The sequence below is a fragment of the Leucoraja erinacea genome, chromosome 6 (assembly GCF_028641065.1).
Source record: "Leucoraja erinacea ecotype New England chromosome 6, Leri_hhj_1, whole genome shotgun sequence".
NCBI lineage: Eukaryota > Metazoa > Chordata > Chondrichthyes > Rajiformes > Rajidae > Leucoraja > Leucoraja erinaceus.
The window spans coordinates 2,993,675-3,014,471 of record NC_073382.1 but is presented as its reverse complement, the minus strand read 5'-3'; the positions used below and the strand labels follow the sequence as shown (position 1 = coordinate 3,014,471).

Here is a 20,797-nt window from a genome sequence, read left to right as displayed (position 1 = left end):
AGTCTATGCATCATCTTCGCACAGAGGGTAGGGTGGTGGGGACATAGACCAAGCATCCAGAGGAGAGCATAAGGTCATAAGTGATAGGAGTAGAATTAGGCCATTCAGCCCATCAAGTCTACTCGGCCATTCAATCATGGCTGATCTATCTCTCGCTCTCAACCCCATTCTCCTGCCTTCTTCCCATAACTTTTGACACCTGTACTAATCAAGAATCTATCTATCTCTGCCTTAAAATTATCCACTGACTTGTCCTCCACAGCCTTCTGTGGCAAAGAATTCCACAGCTTCACCGCTCTCAAAGACATTTCTCTTCATCTCCTTCCTACAAGAACATCCTTTAATTCTGAGGCTATGACCTCTAGTCCTAGACTTTCCCCACAAGTGGAAAAATCCTCTCCAGAGATGGTTGAGGTGGGTACTATAACGCTATTACACTAAACACGCACGTTGAGATTCAGGGACAGTTTCTTCCCAGCTGTTACTAGGCAACTGAATCATCCTACCACAACCAGAGAGCAGTCCTGAACTCCTCTCTACCTCATTGGTGACCCTCGGACTATCTTTGATCGGACTTTACTGTCTTTACCTTGCCTAATGGCTCGATAGTAACCATGTATTGTCTTTCCACTGACTGGTTAGTATGCAACAAAAGATTTTCACTGTACCTCAGTACCTATTTGGATAGATACATAGATAGAAACATAGAAAATAGGTGCAGGAGTAGGCCATTCGGCCCTTCGAGCCTGCACCGCCATTCAATATGATCATGGCTGATCATCCAACTCAGTATCCCGTACCTGCCCTCTCTCCATACCCCTGATCCCTTTAGCCACAAGGGCCACATCTAACTCCCTCTTAAATATAGCCAATTAACTGGCCTCAACTACCTTCTGTGGCAGAGAATTCCACAGATTCGCTACTCTCTGTGTGAAAAATGTTTTTCTCATCTCGGTCCTAAAAGACTTCCCCCTTATCCTTAAACTGTGACCCCTTGTCCTGGACTTCCCCAACATCGGGAACAATCTTCCTGCATCTAGCCTGTCCAACCCCTTAAGAATTTTGTAAGTTTTTATAAGATCCCCCCTCAATCTTCTAATTAGGAAAGGTTTGGAAGTATATGGGCCAAAAGTGAGCAGATGGATTAGTGTTGATGTGCAATCTTGGTCGGGGTGGGAAAGTGGGGCCGAATGGCCTGTTTCGGTGCTTTAAACTGTAACCATGACTCGATTATCCATACGAGGTGCAAGCAGGTGACGGACAGTTTTCATATGACCGACGATTATTGTTCAGTTCTACTGAAGCCGGCAGCTCTCCCCCTTCTCCTCAATGATGTCGACGGAACCGCTGATCTTTTCTGGAACGTTCTGTCGCACAATTTGATGTGCAGCAGAGCTGCTTCCTACTCTGCTCCAAATTCACAAGAGGACTCCTGTTGCATTAGTTACATGTGATCAGCCATGATCACATTGAATGGCGGTGCTGGCTCGAAGGGCCAAATGGCCTTCTCCTGCATCTATTGTCTATTACTGTTTGTCACAGGGCAAAAGACGATCTGCCAGAGGAACTCAGCCGCGGATCAGGCAGCATCTGCGCGGGGGGCAAGGGGATAACGAGACCCTGCATCAGGACTCATCAGCAATGCAAGCATATCTGTGCCTGTACTCGCAGGTTGATGTGTAGGAAGGAACTACAGATGCAAGTTCAAACCGAAGATACGCACAAAATGCTGGTGTAACTCAGCGGGACAGGCAGTATCTCTGGAGAGAAGGAACGGGCGACGTTTCGGGTCGAGATCCTTCTTCAGACTCCTTCACCTTGAACCTAAGTCCCCTGGTCCTTGATTCCCCTACTCTGGGCAAGAGACTCTGTGCATCTCTCCGATCTATTCCTCTCATGATTTTGTAAACTGCGTTCTGTGTGGAGAATGTCCTGATTCACTTCTCCAAATATTTCAGCAGTCAGGGGGCAATATGTAGGATGGATTCTGAGGAAAAAAGGCTTACCTAATCTTCCACGCCATTTACATCGTGAAGCCACCTCAGGCAGTGGATCTATAGACATTAGACATTACAGGCCCTTCAGCCCAACGAGTCCGTGCCAACCAGCGATCATCCCTTGTGTTCACCCATGGAGGTGGAACCAGGGCGGTCGAGACAGCTGATGTGATACGTACACTAACACTATCCTACACACTAAGGACAATTTTACAATTTTTACCAAGCCAGTTAAACGCCAAGCGTTTGGAGTGTAGGAGGAAACTAAAGCTCCCGGCAAAAGTCCGCGCGGTCTCAGCAGAACGTACAAATTCCATACAGACAGCAGCCTAAGTCAGGATCAAACCCAAGTCTCTGGCACTGCAAGGCAGCAACTCTACCACTAAGCCACAGTGCCGTTACTTCAGCTGTGATCAATCAAATTAGCATTGCAAAACCAGGATTAGGTAAAATGGCTGGAGGAGGGCTTACGCAGTTGTTATATCGGTTTAAAATCTGCCCTGTCGTTACTGGCAAGCCTTTCTTTGCCATGTGGTTTGGAGGGAGTCACCCTTACCACAAGCCATGGAGTGTTTCAATACAGGCACCCCGCCAGTCATCACAGGGCAACTAACCACAGTCAACAAATAACCTGCCACTGTGGTGTCAACTTCAACAGGAAGGACTGGCGGAGCAGGTACAAGGAATAACGTTTAAAGTGCCGCTTCAGACCACGTGACACCTCAAATTGTACATCCTTGTTGGAGGGACTTTCGAATCTCCTGGAATTCTAACAACACCATGGGGGTAACTTCATCACACAAGACAGCAGTGGTTTAAAACTAGTGTCCTTCAAGCCTCACAAAGAGTGTTTATTGCCAATAAATAACTTGACATGCAGTCACTGTTGTAAAACAGCTACCGTGACAACCTAATTGTGAACAATAAGTTCCCAACTCTAATGCCCCACGAGCATGAAGGGTCTCGATCCGAAACGTCACCCATTCCTACTCTCCAGAGATGCTGCCTGACCCGCTGAGCTTTTTGTGTTGATATTCTTTTGAGCAATACTAGTTTAGGGATGTTCTTTGAACCCGACGCCAGAGGAACGCCTATCTCACCAGGGAGGGGCTAACTCTACAGAACGTTTTTCCTTCCATTATTTTTCCTTCCATTATTTATTATGTAAAAGAATAGGTGTGTTATGATTGTGTTTATAATTTGTTTGGTTGTTTTGTTGTTTGTCTTTTGCACAAAAGTCCGCGAGCATTGCCACTTTCATTTCACTGCACATCTCGTATGTGTATGTGACAAATAAACTTGACTTGACTTGACTTGACTTGAGAGAACCACCAGTGGCCTCTGAAAATATTGGATAGAGACACAAAATGCTGGAGTAACTCAGCAGGTCAGGCAGCATCTCCGACTACATTCCTGCTCCCCAAAATTACTGGGTTCCTTTGTGTCCATTTGAGAGAGCCGGTGGCCCTGAATTCATGCATAGGAAGGAACTGCAGATGCTGGTTTATGCCGAAGATAGACACAAAATGCTGGAGTAACTCAGCGGGTCAGGGAGCATCTCTGGAGGAAAAGGAATATGTGACGTATCTGGTCACCCTTCTTCAGACTGAACTTCTGGCACCTCCTACAGTGCAGTGCTCCAGTGGAATTTCAACTTGAATTTCTTTGCTCAAAATGGGGATTGGGACTGGCGACCTTCCGAATGGGATGGGGTTGGGCTACCCAGTGGACCAAAGCTGGCTTTTTGGTCGACTATATTTTGCAAACCACCAGTATGCTTAACAAATGGTGGCTTTACCTGTAATGTCCCTTTCCTGAGAAATATTTTTTTGAAAAAGAAACATTTTCAACTGTTTGCAGGCGTGGATCAGAAATAACCACTGCTTCCACTTTAGGTGCTGTTCCCCAAACGCCAATAATTATTTAGACTTTAAACTCCAGAGATACAGCGCAGAAACACGTACTTCAGCCCACTAAGTCCATGCTGACCAGAGATCACCCCGTACACTAACACAATCCGACACACTGGGAACAATTTTACAACTTATTTTACAACTGATGCTAATTAACCTACAAACCTGTACGTCTTTGGAGTGTGGGAGAAAGTCGGAGCACCTGGAGAATACCCACGTGGACACGGGGAGAACGTACAAACTCCGTAGTCAGGATCGAAACCGGGTCTCTGACGTTGTAAGGCAACAACTCTACCCCTGCTCCTCCGACCACCCATTGACCAATCTCATTCCATCAACCAGACTCCAATCCGTTCAGACAGCAGATCTTTCACTTAACATGCGGTTCATTACATAACTGTGAACTAAGGGGGAAGTTTTCTTTCCACGACCACTTCTTTATTCAGTGGCTTTCCTGGATTAAGAACAATCAACTTACTTCCTGGACTGATTCCTGGGATGTCAGGCCTTTCATATGAAGAAAGACTGGATAGACTCGGCTTGTACTCGCTAGAATTTAGAAGATTGAGGGGGGATCTTATAGAAACTTACAAAATTCTTAAGGGGTTGGACAGGCTAGATGCAGGAAGATTGTTCCCGATGTTGGGGAAGTCCAGAACAAGGGGTCATAGTTTAAGGATAAGGGGGGAAATCTTTTAGGACCGAGATGAGGAAAACATTTTTCACACAGAGAGTGGTGAATCTCTGGAATTCTCTACCACTGAAGGTAGTTGAGGCCAGTTCATTGGCTATATTAAAGAGGGAGTTAGATGTGGCCCTTGTGGCTAAAGGGATCAGGGGGTATGGAGAGAAGGCAGGTACAGGATACTGTTGGATGATCAGCCATGATCATATTGAATGGCGGTGCAGGCTCGAAGGGCCGAATGGCCTACTCCTGCACCTATTTTCTATGTTTCTTCCTTTAGTCTTCATCGCAGTGGAATTTGACAAAAGAGTAAACATAGAAACATAGAAAATAGGTGCAGGAGTAGGCCATTCGGCCCTTCGAGCCTGCACCGCCATTCAATATGATCATCGCTGATCATCCAACAGTATCCTGTACCTGCCTTCTCTCCATACCCCCGATCCCTTTAGCCACAAGGGCCACATCTAACTCCCTCTTAAATATAGCCAATGAACCGGCCTCAACTACCTTCTGTGGCAGAGAATTCCACAGATTCACCACTCTATGGAATATTTAATCCCTGGCATGAGTCATGTGCATCTAAACCAGTTTTGGTGATAAAGAGCTTCAAATACATCTGATGTTTCTCAGACTCGTGTGGAGATAAACATCAGCCGAGGTCTGTGTTCCTAACTTGCAGGGAAACCTTTGTGGCTGTGGCTATGAATGGATGAGAGCGAGCACCAGTCTCTTCACAGCTCCTCTCCTCGCCCTCCTCCTTCCCCATTCACACTCCCTTTATCCCAGGAAATTGGTTCCATCTGGGGACATGTATAAAGTGGACACGCACGAGAGGGAGCAATGACAAAGATTCATCATTAGTGTTCACCCATGGAGGTGGAACCAGGGCGGTCGAGATAGCAGATGTGCTGCTCACCAAAAAGTGTAAACGGCTCCAAATTCAATGATGCGACTGGGTGCTGCACTAAACCAATGGACTGGCTCATGGTCATAGATTCATCTGCCTTTGCATTGGTCGAGCACCCACAATTAACAGAGAGCCCCTCCTGAAAGGTGGATGTTGAGGAAGACATGGTGGACAGGTCTTTGGTGCACACACCACCAAATTTGTCCCAGTTCATCTCCAGCTCCATGTTTTGCTGTGACTGCATGTGTGACTGCAGCAACAATGCCAAGGGATTGAGTGAGGGTGAAGGAAGGCTATGGACACGAGGAACTGCAGATGACGGTTGATTAAAAAAAAAGACACCGAGTGCTGGAGTGACTCAGCGGGTCAGGCAACATCTCTGGAGAAAGGGACAGGTGGCATTTTGGGTCGGGACTGAAAGAGGTATGAAGAAGGATCCTGACCTGAAACGTCACTGATCCGTGGTCTCCAGAGATGCTGCCTGACCCGCTGTGTTAGTCCAGCACTTGTAACGAAAGGCTTATTTGGTCTGGAATGTGTGGATTCTACGTCCCCGACATGTACCTCAGCCCTTTGACTCTTAGGCAAAGTATTGTGATGCAGAAATTATTCCCACTCTCGAGAAAAGCAGAGGCCGAGGCAAAGATACACTCCACGCAGCAGATGGTGGACAGAAGAAGCACTGCAAGGAAGCCGTGTGAATGATGTTGCATTAGTTGAGAGAGGGTGACAAAGAACGTATTCACATTAAGAGTAATGCCCCTGTCCCACTTAGGAAACCTGAACGCAAACCTCTGGAGACTTTGCGCCCGGCCCAAGGTTTCCGTGCGGTTCCCGGAGGTTGCAGGTGGTTCCCGGAGGTTGCAGGTAGTGGAAGCAGGTAGGGAGACTGACAAAAACCTCCGGGAACCTCACGGAAACCTTGGGTGGGGCACAAAGTCTCCAGAGGTTTCCGTTCAGGTTTCCTAAGTGGGACAGAGGCATCACTCATCCAACACACAGGCCTGGAGATCAGCGCAGGTAGCAGGCCGCACTTGGCATCTTTTAAGGCGGCAAGATACATCCGGGAAAAGCTGGAAGCGCAGAAAAAAGCCTCAGTCAAGATTAGAAGAGGATCGAGGATTAGCTGTCACTGGGAAAAGGAGCAGTGTTAATTTAGCAGGCGTTTTGAAGGTCACCTGAAGTAGCTCCAGCGATTGCCGCCCAGATCCTCAGTCGACGGAGGGGAGTCACCGACTCTGGGGGAGCACGTCACAAGAAGGGAAACATCAGAATTATGATAGCATAACCAACTTTGCAGTCCCCGGCAAACGGCTTGGAACAGCTGCAGACACGACTCTTTAATAAAGTGAAGTGGGCACTTGACTATTTATTTATTTCAAATGAAAAAAGAACTATTGGATATAAAAAATGTTCAATTCCAGTTCCATCTCCCAGCCACATCATTTCATCATAATGTGTTTAAAATATAGCTCCCACACTAAGACAGGGCACATGATAAAGTACTGTACGTTCTACCTGTGATTGTTCTTCATTCAGGGTTCTGAAGCCACCAATATTGATGATCCTCAAGACGAACGGAGCTGGGGTCTCACCTCCCGCATCCTCGAAAGCTCTCTGGGTGTTCCCTGCCTGCTTTCCTTCCCACATTCCACCACCTGTACCCTTTTGTCTTCTCCATTTAGACTGGAAATAGGCCCTTCGGCCCACCGAGTCCATGTTGATCACATCCTACACACACCAAGGACAATTTTACCACTAACCAACACCAATTAACCTACAAATGTGCATGTTTTTGGGATGTGGGAGGAAACCGGAGTACCTGGAGAAAATCCCGCAGTCACAGGGAGAATGCACAAACTCTGTACAGATAGCACCCGTGGTCTGGATCGAACCCGGGTCTCTGCCGCTGTAAAGCAGTAACTACCGCTGCACCGCTGTGCCACTCCGATTAACACCACCCGCCTCAGTTTCGAGCTCCACTCATGTCTTCCCCACCTAACTCTTCTGCCAATAAACCCGTCCTCATCAAGATCCACCCACCACTTGCTAGTTCTTGCCCCATCCCTCTCCCTCACCTTTCTCTAGTAGCTATCTCTCCTCTACTCCATCAATCTGAAGAAGGGACACAAAAAATAGCGGCGCCTCATGGTAGCGGCCTCTGCAGTCCGTCTGTTTGTTTTTAATTTTTGTCCCGTTGAGTGTATAGTTTGTTGTGGTTTATATATTGTTTTTAACTGTGTATGTGTTGGGAGGGGGTGGGGGGGGGGGGGGAAACTTTTAAATCTCTTCCCTGTACAGAGCACCCAACCTTTTCACTGTTGGGTCTCCGTTGTCGTTGGGGCCTAGCACCGTGGAGCGGCCTCCAACCGGAACAACCTGGGGGCTCCAGTCGCGGAGCCTGCGGACTCACCATCGTGGGGCTGGCCGGGTTCGGAGCGTGGAGAGCTGTGGTGGCGCGCGGCTGCGACCCGACTATGGAGCTTCGGAGGCTACAGCCGCAGGCCGGTGGACAGGAACATCGAGAGCTCGCGGGTCCCTGGTGGGAGACCGCTTTTCGGAGCTCCCGCAACGGCAACTTTTCCCGCCCAAATTGCGGGCTTGAAAAAGACCCGGAGCGGGGCCTGACATCGCCCGGCGCGGCTTTAACAGCAGCGGGATTTACCATCACCCACCGGGGGCTTTAACATCGGGAAAAGAATGGAGAGCAGGGGAGAGACAAGACTTTGCCTTCCATCACAGTGAGGAGGAGATTTACTGTGATGGATGTTTGTGTGAATTGTGTTGGTTGTGTGCCTTGTTAATTGTTTCTTCCTGTTGTATGGCTGTGGAAACCAAATTTTGTTTGAACTTCATTTGCGGTTCAAATGACAATAAACGGTATTGTATTGTATTGTAAGCTGGAGTACCTCAGCGGGACAGGCAGCATCTCTGGGGAGAAGGAATGGAAGACGTTTCAGGTCCAGACCTTTCTTCTGACGAAGGGTCCTGACCTGAAACATCATCTGACCATATAAAAGACCATTGGTGATTATCCACGCTATGACCAATATATAAATTCATATGTTAAATGGTCATAGGGGCACGTGATAGGAGCAGAATGAATCTATTCGGCCCATCAAGTCTACTCCGCCATTCAATCATGGCTGATATATCTCTCCTGTATGCTGTATCTTTCAATAAATCAATAGTGATGTGACTGGGTAAAACATAAAAACATAGAAAATAGGTGCAGGAGTAGGCCATTTGGCCCTTCGAGCCATGTATCTTGAAGAAAGACTGGATAGACTCGGCTTGTACTCACTGGAATTTAGAAGATTGATGGGGGATCTTATAGAAACTTACAAAATTCTTAAGGGGTTGGACAGGCTAGATGCAGGAAGATTGTTCCCGATGTTGGGGAAGTCCAGAACAAGGGGTCACAGTTTAAGGATAAGGGGGAAATCTTTTAGGACCAAGATGAGAAAAACATTTTTCACACAGAGAGTGGTGAATCTGTGGAATTCTCTGCCACAGAAGGTAGTTGAGGCCAGTTCATTGGCTATATTTAAGAGGGAGTTAGATGTGGCCCTTGTGGCTAAAGGGATCAGGGGGTATGGAGAGAAGACAGGTACAGGATACTGAGTTGGATGATCAGCCATGATCATATTGAATGGCGGTGCAGGCTCGAAGGGCCGAATGGCCTACTCCTGCACCTATTTTCTATGTTTCTCAAACTGAGAACGATGAAATTTGTCATGAATGGCATGTGCTCTGCTTTATTAATATGCTTTTTTCAAATGGGGACATTGTGTATTTGGTCTGGTGGATATATTACAAACTGTAATGCCAGCACAGTGGCACAGTTGATTGAGCTGCTGCCTCACAGCACCAGAGACCCAGGTTCCATCTATGTGGAGTTTGCACGTTCTCCCTGTGACCGTGTGGGTTTCTTCCAGGTCCTCCGGTTTCCTCCCACATCCCAAAGACGTGCAGGTTTGCACATTAATTTTACTTCGGAGTCACGTGAGTGATTCCGTGAAGACCCCAGCTCCAGTGCGCATGCGGCATAATCGCACAGCGTGCAGAACGCGGCAGCCAGCGGGAGTCGGCAGCTCCCGCATCCAGGGACGAGAGGTAAGTACTTACCTTAATCGGGCCTTGTGGTTTTTGCTCCAGGGGGAGCAAAGTGAGGCATGGTGAGCGGGCCCCGTTTCGACTCCAGCGTGGGGCCGACAGTGACGGGGACAAGGTGCCACCCGGACCGCTAACGCTGCGGACCGCTGCAGGGAGCTGCGCCAATGCCGGTCCGCTGAACAGCTGTTCCGTACAGCCGCGGACCGGCGGGAAATTTTAAAAAACCCGACCGGCAGCCCTGCAGACTCCTGACCAGGAGAATCACCGCCCGGGAACCGCCACAACGCCGCCTGGAAAACGGCAGGCAGCCTCTACATGCAGGTAAGGGGAAATCTTACCAATTTACAGGTTCTACAGGAGCCATCTTCCTCCAAGCTGGAACAGGTTGGAGACAGCAAAAATGAGTATGTCTGTCTCCCCAAGCCAGAGGAGGTCATGAAGTTCACCTCCAGGAGAAGGACTGCCTGCCCAACTCCACACGAGGGTCCTTATCTGGGAGGCAGCCACCGGTAGCGGTGGAGCTATTTCAATGCTCCCGCTCACTCGACACCGAGCCGCTCCCTGTGCCGCCGGTGTAAAGGGGCACTGGCTGAATGCCAAGGGAGCTGACTCCTACCCCAGTGCTATTGCACTAGCCATCTCCCTTGTCGAGGGATTGATGCAACAGCGGAGTGGAGTGCTTTGCCTCCTCCCATTTAGCGCATCCTTTATGCTCCTTTTTTAAGGGCTAAGGAGGCCAGGGCTGGGCTGGCTTAAGTGCTGGGCAGGCGGACGAGAACAGCAGTATGCCAGGGGAGCAGGATCAGGAAGAGCCACTGGGTGTCGTGGGCCACTACATGGCTCCTCCACGCGACCATCTTCCCAACAAAAGCCCTGCAGGAACAGGCCTTTCCAGAGGCAAATCCGCAGGCAGCTGGGTCTCGTAGACTCACAGACAAGCAGCGAATTCTACAGAAGGTCAAGATGTTACCACCTTTGCTCGCCTTTGGTGCTGACGCCTAAGATGTTCCCATATTTGGGATACTCGACTGAACGATGGTGCATATAGACCTGCCCGCAACCCCGAATATATGGGGCTATGCAAACCGCTGCTGCGGGGAAGAGGGAGCAGGCTATGGGACGAGCAGGACATCACATCCAACACCCAGCTGGCAGCACCCCTCGGCATCCACCAGCAATATCAAACAAGGACTGGTGAAAGCCTGGTGACCGCTGCAGATCCCCATAGTTCTTTTTAGACGGGGCCCAGAGCGGAGCCGTGGGAAGATGCGCCGCCCCACCGACAGCACCAGCATACCAGCAAACTACGCCTTCATGAAAAACAACAAGCATGGAGGTAGGTAGTCTGGTTCCTCCCAGTTTACACTAAAACAAGGGTGTTCTACTAAACTGCATGGGGAGTGGGCTAAGCATGGGATGCTGTCACAAATAACCAAAATATACTCAACAGCATTAGAGGATAAAAACGAATTCAAATTGGGCATTTTACTGCCAGTTCAGCAATGCGCCCAAAGGGCTGTTTCTCCCTCTAAGAAAAGAGAAGTGAGAAGGCAAGCTGAACTAAACAGGCACATTACTAAACGGATTGGAATTTGTATCGAATATATTCACCAAAACTATAAAAGATGATGAATGTAGCATCATCATTGATCTAATATCACTAAATAAATCTGTTGAGTATATCCACTTTAAGATGGAGGTGGAGTTTTGTCACTGCCAGACATCTGATCTCCCTAGGATACCTATGGGGAGCATTGATATGGGAGATGCTAACTATCTTATACCATACACTAGGATCATTATAGATACCTAAATATATTTACCTGGATCATGGATATCCCGGTTAGGGCAACCATGGGAGCATATAGCATTTCATATGGTCTAAACCTCCGCCCTAAACTATTAAAAATGGCCATGAAAATATTAAGAAAACAAGCATAATCATGGCACATATTGGATGATATCCTCATATTAGGGGAAACAAAGGAATTAGCTGTGGAGCAGTTCTAGCTACGAAACAGCTCCCTAAAGCTGAGGTTCATCCCACGCCCAGATAAACCAGAATTGAAGCGTTACTACCAAGGATTATCTGGGCTTCAATAACAATTCCGTCCATATGACTGTTACTTTGCCAAGACACTTGGGTCACTATAATCAAATCATGAATGTACCCACTGAAGCTATATCACAATTAAGGTGGTGGGCAGACATATATTTGGCATAGTTTTCAGCCCTATTATCATCACCAATCCCAACTTGGTTATTTTTAAAAACCAATGCCAGTACTTTAGGCTGGGGAGCAACTAAACTCCATATCCAGCACAGGTAACAGATGGACCAAGTCACAAACATCGTTACTACACATACCGGGCATCAACTTCTTGGGATTGGTGATCGCCTATTGGGCTAAAAAGCATATGCATTTCAAATGCAGCACGTACATATGTGGTTACGGATTGATAATACTATGGTGGTGGCTTATATCAACCATATGGGGAGCATAATAATCATTATTGTGCAACAAATTGGTCAAACAAATCTGTCAATGGTGTGTCAAAAGACATTTTAACTATCAGCTGCCTATGTCCTAGGAAGCTAGAACACAGTAGGAGACACCATGTCACGGGGTACAATTTATGATTACATTGAATAGATGTCATAACCCAAAATATCTGCTAAATTTATTAAGCAGTTTGAAAGCCAGATATCAATTTGGTTGCACAAGACGGAATCACCAGTAACCCATGTATGTGACTTAGGAACCAGATTAGAGGCAGCAGCGATAGATGCCTATACGCTGGAAGGGGGAATTTCTGCTTTGCCTTCCTCCCTTCTGCCTCATCCGTCGGGCACTTCGCGATACAGATGGGATCTGTCTCCGAGATATTGAACGTGCCCGACCGGCCTACAGCCATGGTTCCCAGTTCATCACGACACGGTGGGCGAGTCACCTATGGATTTCCCTAGTGGACCATGGTTGCTGACTCAACCCAGTATCAGGCATAAGCCACCCATGCCAGGGAAACATCAAACTCCTGGGTGCAGGTTTTGAATAGACCTTACCAGGGACTGGGATTATCCAAAGGAACCATTACCACCATGTCGGCATCCCTGCGAACAGTCACTAAAAGCTAACATGGGTAAAATACTGCCACGACGCAGGGACAACGAACTATTCAACCACTGACGTATTGGAGTTCCTGGAACATCTACACCATGACTAAAAGGTGAGTTACAGTGCCGTAAATACAGCATGGAGCGCCTTATCTGCTTATCTAAAACCGCATGTCAGCAGAGCATGGGATCCCATCCACTGAAGGTAAACTTATGAAGGGCAACTATAATATAAGCCCCAAACACCCAGGTATATACCCATGTATGGGATATTGGTGTGATATTGACATACCTCAGAGAATGGCACCAGCCAGATCCCTCAGCTTGCTTAATCTATGTTTTAAAAAAGGCTCATGCTTATGGCTCTCGTACACGCTCAAAGAGTCCGGTCACTCCATAAACTAGACTGGATACATGGTGATTACCCCAGACGCATCAAGTTCATATTTAGGTCTGGTAAAATCTAACTCGCAGGCATATGGATTCGGCACGAACTAGCAGGGTCGAGATCGCCTGTGTTTTCCGTGCTGTAGTCGTTATATGGCTATATGGACCAGGAACGCCCGATTCACTGGTGGGATTCCGGGCCTACCCACCAGAGTCCAGGTTGAGTGTGGTGACCCATCTACTACTATATATAGACACAACCCACTATCTTAGAGGGAGAGGAAAGCCTATGGGTCAACCACAGTAACCCAAAACGGGGTACGAGCCAAACCACTCCAAGGTGGCTCAAACAGGTACTGAAAGCTGCCGGAATAGATAATAATACATTTAATCCCATTCCACTAGGGCAGCATTGATATCAGCGGCTGAACGAATGGACATCCCGGTTGACCACATTTTCAATACACAGAATGGTCAAGGGAACCGCGTTCAGAACATTTTTTATTATAAACCGTTGATAAACCTGATTTAATTGCAGGAGAATATTACAAACTGCAATATTAATTTAAGCTCAGAGGAGCTCTGTTATGTTGTTATTGTTAACAAATACCTTTCTGTTTCTTTTGAAAGCAGATCCACTGGTTGATTACGATAACACTTCCTCCCTCATAAACTTCGGCAGTGAGTGAAATAAAAACTGTTACACGGTTTGAAATCACAGACCTTTGAAGTCTTCACGGAATCACTCACGTGACTCCGAAGTAAAATAGTAAGATTAAACGAGTACTTACCAGTACGAAGTTTGATCTGTATTTTATGAGGAGTTACGGTGAGGGATTAAGTGCCCGCCGCTCCCACCCTCATTATACAGATCAAGCTAATAAACTGATGTCTCGTGATCTTTACTATCTTACTTCAAATATTGTGTCTATTCTGTGATTTCACACCGCTGCTTCGAAGTATGCCGCATGCGCACTGGAGCTGGGGTCTTCACTTAATCCCTCACCGTAACTCCTCATAAAATACAGATCAAACTTCGTACTGGTAAGTACTCGTTTAATCTTACTATTAACCTTTGTGAATAGCCCCGAATATGCAGGGAGTGAATGAAAAAATGCGAAAACAGAACCAGAGTGAATGGGTCAGCATGGACACGTGGGCTGAAGGGCCTGTTTGAATGCTGTATCTTTCAATAAATCAATAGTGGTGTGACTGGGTAAATCATGAAAACATAGAAAATAGGTACAGGATTAGGCCATTTGGCCCCTCGAGCCAACACTTCCATTCAATATGATCATGGATGATCATCCAAAATCAGTCCCTCGTTCCTGCTTTCTCCCCATATCCCTTGATTCCGTTAGCCCTAAGAACTATATCAGGGTAAAGGAAAATTGAATGATTAGACTGAAATGGACACCTTTGAAAATTCAGGACAATTAATTAAAAAAACAGAGAGCTGATAAATGTATCCCTATTTTTTATAGCCACTGAATACAAGTGATGATACCTAACATTGATGACGGAACAGGGATGGACAATAACTGGTGGTCTAACCATGACATAGACAACGTCTGAAGAAGGGTTTCGGCCCAAAACGTTGCCTATTTCCTACGCTCCATAGATGCTGCTGCACCCGCTGAGTTTCTCTAGCTTTTTTGTGTACCTTTGATTCTCCAGCATCTGCAGTTCCTTCTTAAACACATAGACAACTAACTGAATTAAAAAAAAACGGATTTGTTGATTGTTTAAGAAGGAACTGCAGATGCTGGAGAATCGAAGGTACACAAAAATGCTGGAGAAACAGCGGGTGGGGCAGCATCTATGGAGCGAAGGAAATAGGCAACGTTTCGGGTCGAAACCCTTCAGACTTGTTTACAATTTGACTATTTTGCCCCATCAGGCCAATTTACTGCATTAAATATATGATAAAAATGCGAGGAAGGAATGCAGATGCTGGTTTACACTGAAGATAGACACAACATGCTGGAGTAACTCAGTGGGACAGGCAGCATCTCTGAAGAAGCATCTCGACCCGAAACGTCACTCATTCCTTCTCTCCAGAGATGCTGCCTGTCCCGCTGAGTTACTCCAGCATTTTGTGTCCATCTTTGATAGAAATGCAACTTGTCTGGGAGTCAACTCCTCAATGGAAACTTGGTGAATTTAGAACACAGATAACTGGGTTGTTTACATAGAAACATAGAAAATAGGTGCAGGAGTAGGCCATTCGGCCCTTCGAGCCTGCACCACCATTCGATATGATCATGGCTGATCATCCAACTCAGTATCCCATCCCTGCCTTCTCTCCATACCCCCTGATCCCTTTAGCCACAAGGGCCACATCTAACGCCCTCTTAAATATAGCCAATGAACTGTGGCCTCAACTACCTTCTGTGGCAGAGAGTTCCACAGATTCACCACTCTCTGTGTTTGTGGACCATCTTCCTATGGAATTCATAATGTTCATCCCAAATTACGTATCTCTACTTCGTAAATCACCCATCATCATTCACTCGATTTACGGTAAATTTACCCCAGATCAGCGCATGCATTAAGCAGCATTCACATTATGAAACAGATTTCCATTCCACCACTTCACATTCAGTTTTCCCCTCTTTATTGAGGGGAAAAAAAAACGCAGATTAAAATGCAAATATTAATCTGATGATTGAATAGGGAAAGAAGAGGAAGGTAAATCACTCAGTGAGTAACAGCGGTGCCAAATTGAGTGTCATCTTGAGATTAAATGGCTGATGAACGGATGTGAAGAGTTCAACATGAGCGCACAAAAACACGTTTAAATATTCCAGCATTCATTTTTGAAGCCAATTTGTTACTTGTACACACCCTGCACGTTACAACAGCAAAAAAACGGAACCTTTGGTATAGAAACCAACACATTGTTCCCGGGGTGTTCCGACTTAATTAAAATAGCATTTAATTTATCAAAGATGATGTAGCAGCTGCTGATTGTTCATAGAAATATACTTTCAGCATGGAGACAACGCAACCACACATCTGAGCCGTTGTTCCAAACATGATATTTTAAGCTGTTGCCACCAGCTGGTTTCCCTGCAAGTGACTGCTGTCTTGGCTGCAACATGCTTGTCTGCTAGTGCCTGCCTATCTGAAAGGAAGAGGGGTGCAGGCAAGGGCAGTCAAGCAGCATCAGTTTGGAGCACTTCTCCATCCATATCTAAACCTCTTTTAAACATTCTAATCCCTCCTGCCTCTACTACTTCTGCTGGCAGCTCATTCCACAGATTACCCCCGTGTGAAAAAGTTGACTAGTGTAATTTAGTTCTGGAGGTACAGCGTGAAAACAGGCCCTTTGGCCCACTGAGTCTGCTCCGACCAACAATCACCCGTAGACTAGTTCTGTACCCATACACTAGGGACAATTTGCAGAAGCCAATTAACCTACAAACCTATACATTTGTCTTTGGGAATGTGCCAGGAAACCTGAGCATCCCACGTGGTGACTGAGAGAACGTACAAACTCCGTACAGCTAGTGCCCAGCGTCAGGACCAAAGCCAGGGGTTCTGGCACTGCAAGGCAGCAACGCTACTGCTACACCACTATGCTGCCTAGTTAATCATGGCACCAAATCTATAGAGTTGGTGTTATCCGATCAAATAATGCAATGGAAATACATTATGAGAACAAAGTGAGGCAGCGTGAATTTAACATTAGTAACCTATACTGAGGCACAGTGAAAGGTTTTTACACATTACATGCATGAAATTCAACTCGAGTGGGCCTGCAATGCAGCGTCCTTCATACAAAGTGCCTGATATTCCTTTATAGTGAAATTAACAGTGTCAACAAAATAGAGAGAGTACAGAGGAGATTTACTAGAATGTTGCCTGGGTTTCAACACCTAAGTTACAGAGATAGGTTGAATAAGTTAGGTCTTTATTCTCTGGAGCGCAGAAGGTTAAGGGGGGACTTGATAGAGGTCTTTAAAATGATGAGAGGGATAGACAGAGTTGATGTGGACAAGCTTTTCCCTTTGAGAATAGGGAAGATTCAAACAAGAGGACATGACTTCAGAATTAAGGGACAGAAGTTTAGGGGTAACATGAGGGGGAACTTCTTTACTCAGATAGTGGTAGTGGTGTGGAATGAGCTTCCAGTGGAAGTGGTGTCGGCAGGTTCATTGGTATCATTTAAAAATAAATTGGATAGGCATATGGATGAGAAGGGAATGGAGGGTTAAGGTATGAGTGCAGGCAGGTGGGAATAAGGGAAAAAAGTTGTTCGGCATGGACTTGTAGGGCCGAGATGGCCTGTTTCCGTGTTGTAATTGTTATATGGTTATATGGTTATATGGTAATAGGAAATGAGGCAAAATCATCGATTAGTGTATGTTTTGACAAGTTTGTTTCCCATCCCATACTTGAATCCAAGGAAGGCACCTTCCATGGCCCAGTTCTTCCCAAACTTACAATGGGGTGTCAGAATGGTACCAATTTCAAATTCTTGATGGGAATATCAAATCCACAAATCTACTGATTTCCAGGTGAGAGTTCTAACAATGGGAGCATACCGGCCCTTAACTGATGAACAGATAATTCCCCATAACTTCCCAGTCCTTCATGGGCACTGACCTCCCGAAGAGTGAGAGGATCCACGGGAGGCACTGCCTCAAAAAGGCAGCCAACATCAATCATCATGGACTCTCACTACACTGAACGCACTCTCATTTCACTCCTGCCATTAAGGAAGAGGGTCAGAAAACTGTGACCTCCAGGATCAGGAACAGGGTGGCACCATGGTAGAGTTACACAAAAATGCTGGAGAAACTCAGCGGGTGCAGCAGCATCTATGGAGCGAAGGAGATAGGCAACGTTTCGTCCCGAAACGTTGCCTATCTCCTTCGCTCCATAGATGCTGCTGCGCCCCGCTGAGTTTCTCCAGCATTTTTGTGTACCTTCGATTTTCCAGCATCTGCAGTTCCTTCTTAAACACAGTGGTAGAGTTATCTGCCTCGCAGCGCCAGGGACACAGGCTGGATCCTGGCTACGCGTGCCGTCTGTACGGAGTTTGTACGTTCTCCCCATGACAGCATGGGTTTCCCCCGGGTGCTCCAGTTTCCTCCCACACTCTGTCCAAAGCAAGCGCTGTCTGCGGAGGGCGCTCAGCATCGCCAGGGACTGCTCTCACCCCAACCATGGACTGTTTACCCTCCTACCATCCGGGAGGCACTACAGGTCTCTCCGTTGCCGAACCAGCAGGTCGAGGAACAGCTTCTTTCCGGCGGCTGTCACTTTACTAAACAACGCACCTCGGTGACTGCCAATCACCCCCCCCCCCCCCCCCCCCCGGACACTTATTATTTTTTTTTTTATTCAAATCGTTTGCTATGTCGCTCTTCAAGGGAGATGCTAAATGCATTTCGTTATCTCTGTACTGTACACTGACAATGACAATTAAAATTGAATCTGAATCTGTAGGTTAATTGGCTTTGGTAAAGATTGTAAATTGTCCCTTGTGTGTCGGATACTGCTGGTATACGGGGTGATCGCTGGTCAGCGCGCGCTAGATGGGCCGAAAGGCCCGTTTCCGCTCTGTATCTATAAAGCTTCTCCCCAAACAACCATCAGGCTAATGAACTCGCCAAACGGCAGCTAAACTTCCAACTACAAGATGCTTTGGTTGCACTAGGGACTTTAGGCTTTTGCTTTTGAACTATGTTGGGGGGTTTTTAAGTTACTGAACATTTTGAGTCTATATTATTTGTTGAGTGCTGTGTTTACAAATCTGTTGTGCAGCTGTAAGTAAGAATTTTGATGTTCAATTTCAGTACTATACGCCAATAAAACACTCATAAACTATCGGTTCGTTGAACCAACTGCACAACCCTAATCCTACCTCAGCAACGGAACAGTGCAGACCACCTCTTGTACTGCCATCGACTTGTTTCTTTAAAAATTGCGTTGTACACTAAAGTCTTGGGGGGTTTTTTTGCACACTTTTTTCTGTACTATTTTGCAGAATTTGAATGTAATCTCAGTGTCTGTGTGCTGCTGGTGTAAGCCAGATTTTCGTTGTTCCTCTACCTCAGTGTGCTTGGCATATGACAATAAACCCAACTTGACTAAGGCCTTTTAACTGTGAACCAGATCACTATGCTAAAAAAAAAAACCCAAATGCTTGCTGGCCCATGCAGGAAAGAACAGGAGAGCAGAATCAATTTGGAGAGGCTTCTCAAAGGCCCAGCACAGATTTGATAGGCCAAATGGCCTCCCCCTCTGATGCATGATCCTGCGATTTAAACATTCTTAATCTGAGAGTCATAAAGCACAGAAATGGGGCCTTTCAATGCACTCTCTCTGCACCAAACTCATCTATACTGATTGCATTTACCAGCACGTAATCTGTAACCTTCTATGTCTTGCTTGTTCTAGTGCTCATGAATTTTGTGTGTTTTGCCTCCAGCACCTTCCAGGCAGTGCATTGTGGCCTTCAAGTCTAGCCACTCTCTGGGTGAAAAAAACATGTCTTTATATCCCCTCTCGATCTCATATGTAAATCTAAACCCATGACCTCTAGTTATAGACGTCTCAGCTATAAGGAACAATTTATGACTGTCTACGCTGTCTACGTCACTCACAATTTTGTACACGTCTATCAGATCCTTTTCTGCACCAAGGAAATAAATCCAGTCTCCATGTAACGGAGATGTTTCACTCCAGGCAACACCCTGGTTAATCCTCCCTGGATTGTGGCCAGAGCAATCCATCGGCACATTACTTACACTAAGTTCTGACATAGTGTTGGCCAACCGAGGGGCTGTGGGGAGAAATTGTGCAAAACGACTCAATATTCATTGGTGTTCACAAGAATGAGAAGTGGTCCATTGAAACATGGGAGGTACAGAGAGGAGTTGATGTGTTTCGAGACTACTGATTCTAGAATCTAGTGAAGGGGGCACATTCTGGATAAAAGGTCTGCCATTTGAGACTAAAGATGAGGGTTAATGTCTTTATCACTTTTTTCACGCAGAGAGTGGTGAATCTCTGGAACTCTCTGCCACATAGGGTAGTTGAGGCCAGTTCATTGGCTATGTTTAAGAGGGAGTTAGATGTGGCCCTTGTGGCTAAGGGGATCAGGGGGTATGGAGAGAAGGCAGGTACGGGATACTGAGTTGGATGATCAGCCATGATCATATTGAATGGCGGTGCAGGCTCGAAGGGCCGAATGGCCTACTCCTGCACCTAATTTCTATGTTTCTATGTATCCGAAAAGGGGCAATATTTGGAATAAGCTAATCCGATAAAAGCATTTTATCGCGATGCATCACCGCATGGTTTGGGAACAGCTCCATCCAAGACTGCAAGAAATTGCAGAGAATTGTGGACGCAGCCCAGACCCGTCACAAAAACCAACCTCCCTTCCATTGACTCCATCTACACTTCACCCTGCCTCGGCAAGGCCACCAGCATAATCATGGGGGAGTCACACCCCGGCCACTCCCTCTCCTCCCCTCTCCCGTCAGCCAAGAGGTACAGAAGTGTGAAAACCTCGAGATTCAGAGACAGGGATAGTTTCTTCCCAGCTGTTATCAGGCAACTGAACCATCCTATCACCAACTGGAGGGCGGATCTAAGCTACCATCTACCTCACTGGAGATCCTCGGACCATCTTTAATCAGTCTTTATCTTGTACTAATCT

At 46.6% G+C, this 20,797-nt stretch overlaps 1 protein-coding gene across 1 annotated transcript in view; it reads right to left on the bottom strand.

The window, feature by feature from the left end:
* LOC129697804 (sodium/hydrogen exchanger 7-like) overlaps positions 1-20,797 on the bottom strand; it is a 151,023-nt gene that overhangs the window by 33,718 nt on the left and 96,508 nt on the right. The gene's annotated exons all lie outside the window — the stretch shown is intronic.